We start from the raw sequence: 6,904 nt of genomic DNA, 5'->3' as shown, positions 1-6,904 counted from the left end.
CCTGCCGAGCGGCGGTGAGACGTGTGGGAACCCGCGCCGCCAGGCTCACCTGCCTCCCCGCCCTCCGCTCCCAGGTAACCGCCTAGGCTCCGGCCTGCGTCCGGCTCGGGCCCCGCGCCGCCTCTCTGCTGCTCGCGATGGGTGCTCCCAAATCCAAGGCTGCCTCCAAGTAGCTCAGGGGCTTGACTTTTGCTTTTAAAAGGAGGCATTACAAAGGTGGAGTTAGTGAGGGCGGGATAGCATGGCGGGCGGTGGGGGTGGGGAGAGAAGGGTTCTTAGCTTTGCCGAGGGTGCTTTTCTGCAAAAGTAGCAAAATGTTCCAGTTCCCAGAGTGGACTTCTAGTTGGGCGCTGAGCTGGGAGGGGGGGAGGGGCGGGGAGTGGGAGATGGGGATCTGCTGCTGCTGTCTGCAGAAGCCGCTCGCAACCGTGAGAAATGCAGGAGGGGATGCAGTTTGCACCCAGAACTCTCCCAAATCGCAGTTCATGACAAGCACTCGCGAAGTCCCCACCAGCGCCCGGAGCCCGTGGAAACGCCCCGCCGCGGGTCGGGCGGAACGCTGCAAAAGTTTCCAGCCGTTGCAAAGTGTAGATGGCTGGACCGAAACAAAGTCTTAGAGATGGGAGTTCGTTTCTCAGAAGGGAGCGGAGGACGAAAGAATGCTGCCCGCAGAGCTGGGCAGCACGTAAAGCCCCAGCGTGTGATTTGAGCTTCACTTCGGAAGACCTAATAATTAACGATTCTCACTGAGCTAGAACGCGGGCTCTGGTTACCGCGGGCGCTGCGCTCGCTGTCTCGGTGAGAAGCTTGTGGGCGTCAGGGGAGGCTGGCCGCTGAGAGCCGGGGAGAGCAGCGCCAGGCCAGTCTCCTGCCCCGGGACATCCCAAGCCCGGCGCCAGAAGTTTCTCCGAAGTGCGTCATGGAAGGGACCACCCTAAACTTAGGCTACCTGGTGGTTCTGCGGAGCGAAAGTTCCGAAAGTCCAGCTCCAAGCGGCCACAGACTCCGAAGCGGGCTTAGGCATGGCATAGGAGCGCTGGCCCGGGGAGGCCTCTGCGTCAGGCCGGGGCTCGCCCCTCACTCCCACTCGTGCCCTGACGCCCCCTCTCTAGACCTTTGAGAGGCACCTTCGGAGGACGTTTGTATCTCAGGCACCTGTGACAGGTGCTTGGGATCACTGTCCAGCGGGGGGGCGGGGGGGCCCTGCCCACCTTGCCTGAGAAGCAAGGGAGTGAGGGAAGTGGCCAACCGGCCATGCGCCTTACCTGGGCCTTGGTTCTCTCTTCCGCGGTTTCCTTTCTCCGGAGCTGGGCGGCAAGCAGGTTGCCCGCTTCGCAGTGGGAAGTGGACCTTCTCCTCCAGTCATAAATCAAACCCCGTCATCCTCGGGCCTCCTCCCTCATTAGAGATGTTTATTGGAGATCGTGTTTATTCGGCTGTCACGGCGAGAAAACGCAGTGACATAATTACCTCTGACCAGAGTTCTCTCCCCGCGCCCAGGGCGAGACTGAGACCTCCTCTGTCGCCTTCTCACTCCTGTGCCCTCCTTCATCGGAGGGCGTATGTGGTTGGCTTGTCCAGTTTTTCTTAGACCCTCTCATATAATTTGGATTATTGAATGAGTTACTATTCAAATTTCCCCAGGGCCTGGGCGTTTATTTATTTATTTTAGAATATGAAAGGAAAACCGAAGGAACCTAACGCCCCTCCGGGGCAGAAGGGGGCAGAGCGGGAGAGACGGAAGGAGAGTCCCTCTCGCTGCGCTGCTCAAACTTTCCGGCCCGCCCGGCTGCTACGCTAGGGGCCCAGACGCCACCCGGAGCCAGAGGCGGCCTGAGCAGTGGGGAGCCGACCGGGAGGGATGGATGCGGATATTGCTGGTGGTGTTTGTTGTTTTATTTTTCATTCTTTCTCCTCTCCGGAGGAATCTCAGACTTCGGGGCCCCAGGTGGAGGATTCTTGAACTCTCCCCCGCGGAACTCCGCGGAGCCAACCCGCAGCTTCACCCCCCCCCTCCGCCCCCCGCCTCTTGGCTACGCCGGGCTTCGGTTCCCTCCCCCCACCCCTACTCTCCCACCCCCCACGTCTCCCGCGTTAGCCAGGTTTGTAAGTCACCATCTGCAAGTCAGAGTTAGAAAGTGATGAAAAGCGCCGAATTGTTCTCTAATTGAAAATACTTTTTTTTTTTTTTGTGACCGCACCGACAAATATCTGGGATCCCGGCTTTTGATCCCTCGCTGCCGCCTCTGCTCCAATCGCTAATAAAACTCGCATTGAGCCCCTTAGTGCCTTGATTAACAGGCAGATTAACTCTTACTGGGGTGGGGAACAGCTTGTCCCAATCAATGTCATTTTAAAAGCCCGATACGCTTAGCTCCGGTTCCCTGGCTGCTCGAGCGAGCCAGCCATGACATTTGCTCCCTCCCCCTTCCCCAGCCTCAAATCCCCCAGCAAAGCCCCCAGTTCCCAGCTCGCTTGTTCCCCGCTACACTCCCGGACAAATTGCAGGACTCAGTCCCTGGCGTTTAAAACAAGCAGGTGTTTTAAGTGGGAATCTCCTGGGAGAAGGGACTGAGGTGGCCTTGGCTTGCTTTTCGTTTGAAGCTGAACTCTTCTTGCCGCTTGAGGGAGGAGGTTACGGGCAACGGAGAGACGGGGAACCGTCCAGGGTGATGAAATGGAAAGCAAACTTTCCTGAGAATCCTATTTGCAAAAATCGGAGAGTGCCACTGCTTTGCAAGTATTCTACACACCAGGAGTTTTAAAACTGGCCCCTATCTGGACAACAGCAGTAGGGTCCGGGAAGCAAAGGCTTGGGAGTCCCACCTGCGTACAAGCTGTAGGGGTTTCTTTGCTGGGAGACCCAGTTGGATAATGCTTTTTAAAAAGTATTTTTCTGGGGGGGAAGGAGGAGAGAGAGACTCTTGCCGCCTAATGTGAATGAAAGAAGACTGAACCCAGAGAGCGCCTTGACACACTTGTCATTTGGCAAGAGGTGAGGAAGGGCCAGAGCACCGCGGCTTTCCGTAGCCGAGCGTGGTCACAGCCTGGAGGCGCCACCCTGCCGGCTCCCGGCTCTCCCCAGCTTTCCCGCGGTCTGGGCTCGCCGAGGCTTCTGAGTGAGCTGGAGACCCGCAGGATGCCGGAGAAAGGAGAGGGAGAAAGACCCCGAGTGAAGGAGGCACCCCGAACTGGGTGGCAGGGGTGCGCCCCTTTGCCTTTCACGCTGGTTTGCCCTGTTTCGTCAGCTTGGCTATCCTGGGAACCCACCTTCCTAGGGCTTGCAGAGAGAGAGAAAGTCTTTTGAGGCTCTGCAAAGTGAGCAGGTGTCTGCGGAGACTTTCCTCCTTCAGAGAAAAGCTCGTCTCCACCCTTCCCCGTGCGCCAGCACCGTACTTCTGGTTGGCGGTGGAAAGCGGCAGTTCAGAGGTGTCGCGACACCGGGTAGGAGATTCTTGGTTCTGAAGTCGACAGCCGAATGCGCATCTCTCAAGCACTGGACATGTCTGCCTTGCCAGGGGCCGGCTCTGGACCGAAAACCTGGGGAGTGGGTACAGGCAAAAACACCAGGGACTGCTGGGGGTGAGATGCTGCCGGATCTCACACTTGTGCGCCAATACTGGTCGGAGGCTGCGGGCACTCTCAGGGAGCTGCGATCCCCCAGCGTGACTTCCTCGGCACGGATCGCCTCCCCTACCCTGTTGGATGACCCCGGCGGCCCCTGCGGGAAGAGGCCGAAAAGACGTCCTTCTCCGGCGCCAAGGGACGGGAGGGGGTGGGGGGGGTGCAGGAGTACCTGGCGAGAGGCGGGAAAAGGCGACACTGAAACGGAAAGCGCGATTTCCCCCGCCCTGGAGGGCAGCAAGTGGGCCTCGGTCCCGTTGAAAGCCGCAATTAAAATGGCGACCTGAGAGTTGTCTCAATTTTGCATACACCTCTGGCCCAGGCGTGCTGCACCTTCGTCCCAGCTCCGCGCGCCGCCACCAGAACGGGTACTTTGCAGAGGGCGCGAGACGCCCCACCAAGTAGAACAGCACTCGCACCCTCCTTGAGATTGCAGAGACTCTCTCCTCCGGGGAGACCAGGAAATCTCGCTCTCCAACCCTCTCTCCTTAAACTTTGAAAACTCTGCCTCCCTTTGGGCTGAGCTCCCCCCCAAATATTGACACATTGGAAGCAGCCAAGTCCTTTTTGTTTCTTGTTTGTGCAGAGGGGTTTGCAAGAGTCCTCCCCTAGCCCCCACCCCCACCCAATGACGTCAGCGGCATTCACTCCCGGCTCCTGGCCTGTTATGATTTTTTTGTTGTTAAAACTTTTCTCCGAGGTGAGATGGGGGTTGAGGAGTGGGAGAAGGAGCTAATTCAAAGAGCCAGTGCCCTGGGGGGAAAATAGCAACAAGATTATGGCTGCTTCTTTCCGAGGCAAAGCTTAAGAAGGTGCTAATCCACTCGGTCGCTAATTGAAAGGTTGTAAAAATGATATTCGCCTCCAGTTCGGACAGTCTCTGGGGCTCATCCCCCCCCCCCCCCCCTTTGCCTATGGCCAATGGACTTGAGTTCAAGCTTCTTTAACGCTTGTTTGAGAAGTAAAAAGGGAGAGAAAAGGTACGCAGATTCCTGCTGGTCTGGGACCTGGGCCCGATGCCCCACTTCCCGGGATCCTCCTAAAGTCGCGGTCCTACGAAATCTCACACTGGAGATGCCACTGACCCCAGCGCCCGGCACCGCCTCCTTCGCCTCTGGCCTGGGTTTTCTCCCGGAATTGAGTGCTCCTGGGACGTGTGCGGGAAGGGCCATCCCCAGGCGGAGAGAGTCAGCGAGTTGTGCAACCCCAACCTGGTCCGGGCGGTGGAGGCCTCCGTTCCTTCGGAGCTCTGCCCCAGCTCCTTGGTCGAGGCGTTAGTGGGTCCAGATTGGGGAGAAGAGTGTGAGGCCCACACTAGGCCGGCAGCTCAAGGCAGCCTGCAGCGTCCTTACAGTTCCAGCTCCCAGGGAAGGCTGCCACAACGCCTGTCTGCCGCGAGTTCGGGGTGCACAGTTCGTTGATGAGCTCTGACTTTCAGCACTTCTCCTAAGTCAAGAGGAGTCAAGTGTACCCAGCGTGGCTTCATTTCAGCCTCCCTGCCTCAGCTATGCCATCCCCATTCTCTTTTGCTGGGTCCCGGGGTGTGTCCCCCATCCCAAATCTTCCACTTCCCTGCCACTTGGGCAGCAAGCTCCGAGAGAACTCGAGACTTCGCAGGAGTAGACAGCCGCTCCCTCCCCTGTCACCTTAACTGCAAGCGCCAAGGGGCGCCTTTGGAGTGTACTGAGGTGTGTCCTAATCGTCCGGCATTCAACAAATGGACTTCTGGTGTGTGGTCAGAAGAGAACAGCCATTTGCTTACTTTCCTCCCGGTTTTCTGGCAACAGCTGAAGGGGAGCTGCCTCCTGGGACTGAGCAGACCCAGGAGAGGGAATTTCGGTGTGGAGACACACGCATCGCACACAGATAACCAGTGGAACACATCGACACACGCTGACACACGGACATCACCAGCGAAGACACACACACGACTCTTCCCCAGCATTGGTCATCTTCCCCCACCCCAGGCCTCCACCACCCCTCCTCCCCTCTCGTCTCCCCCTGGCGTCCCCTCCTCTCAGGCTCCTGGAAAAGCAGCCGCACTTAGTCAACAAATGGCACGTGGGAGAAGTTGGTGAGTGTTTGGTAAGGACTCTTCAGGGCTTTTCACAAGAACCCTCTGTACACAAAGTAAGTGGCGTGTTTGCTCGGGCCTCTCCAGCCGGGGCTGTGCCTCCGCTCCGCTGCGCACCGCGGCTTCCGAAAGGAGAAAGGACTGAAGAAAGGGCCGGGGTAGCAAGAGTGGGGGAATGGGCAGGCCCAGGAGGCCTAGACTAGGGAGGCCGCCGGGCGTCGCCTAGTTCCCAGCCAGGCGGCCTCCTTTCGGCCTAGGCTTCGCCTCGGCCTCCGTCGGAGTGTTGCTGCCGGGACCCAGTGCCGTTCACTCCCCTTTTCTCTTCTTCTTCCCAGAGGCCAGGTGGGCTAAGGCGCGGCCGCTGCTGAGCTCCGCGTCCCAGCGCCCTAGCGGGGATGGGGTAGGGCGGGAGGAGAGGGCGGGCGGGGGCGGGGCGGCAGGCCGCGCTGCGCTGGAGTTGGCAAGAAAGGGCTTCGAGAAGCTGCAGAAACTTGCTCCCTCCACGAACTGAGAGTCCTGCGCCCAGCTCAGGGGGTTGTGGGGGGGGGGGGGCGCGACCCGTAGCCCAGCGGCCTTCGCTCGACCCCTCAAGTTCGTGGCCACAGTGCGGGCAGCGCTGACTCCCGGAGCGCTAGGAGCTTAGAGATGTCGGCGAGCGCCAGCTCCAGAGCCCGGGCTCGGGGGCCCAGCGCCGGGGAGAGAAGCCGGGACCCACCATCCGAGCCGAAAACAAGTGTATTCATATTCAAACAAACGGACCAATTGCACCAGGCGGGGAGAGGGAGCATCCAATCGGCTGGCGCGAGGCCCCGGCGCTGCTTTGCATAAAGCAATATTTTGTGTGGGAGCGAGCGGTGCATTTGCATGTTGCGGAGTGATTAGTGGGTTTGAAAAGCGAACCGTGGCTCGGCCTCATTTCCCGCTCTGGTTCAGGCGCAGGAGGAAGTGTTTTGCTGGAGGATGATGACAGAGGTCAGGCTTCGCTAATGGGCCAGTGAGGAGCGGTGGAGGCGAGGCCGGGCGCCGGCACACACACATTAACACACTTGAGCCATCACCAATCAGCATAGGTGTGCTGGCTGCAGCCACTTCCCTCACCCACACTCTTTATCTCTCACTCTCCAGCCGCTGACAGCCCATTTTATTGTCAATCTCTGTCTCCTTCCCAGGGATCTGAGAATTGCTCTCACACACCAAACCAGCAGC

The sequence above is a fragment of the Prionailurus viverrinus genome, chromosome D1 (genome assembly GCF_022837055.1).
Source record: "Prionailurus viverrinus isolate Anna chromosome D1, UM_Priviv_1.0, whole genome shotgun sequence".
Lineage (NCBI taxonomy): Eukaryota > Metazoa > Chordata > Mammalia > Carnivora > Felidae > Prionailurus > Prionailurus viverrinus.
Note: the sequence above shows the minus strand (reverse complement) of the source record.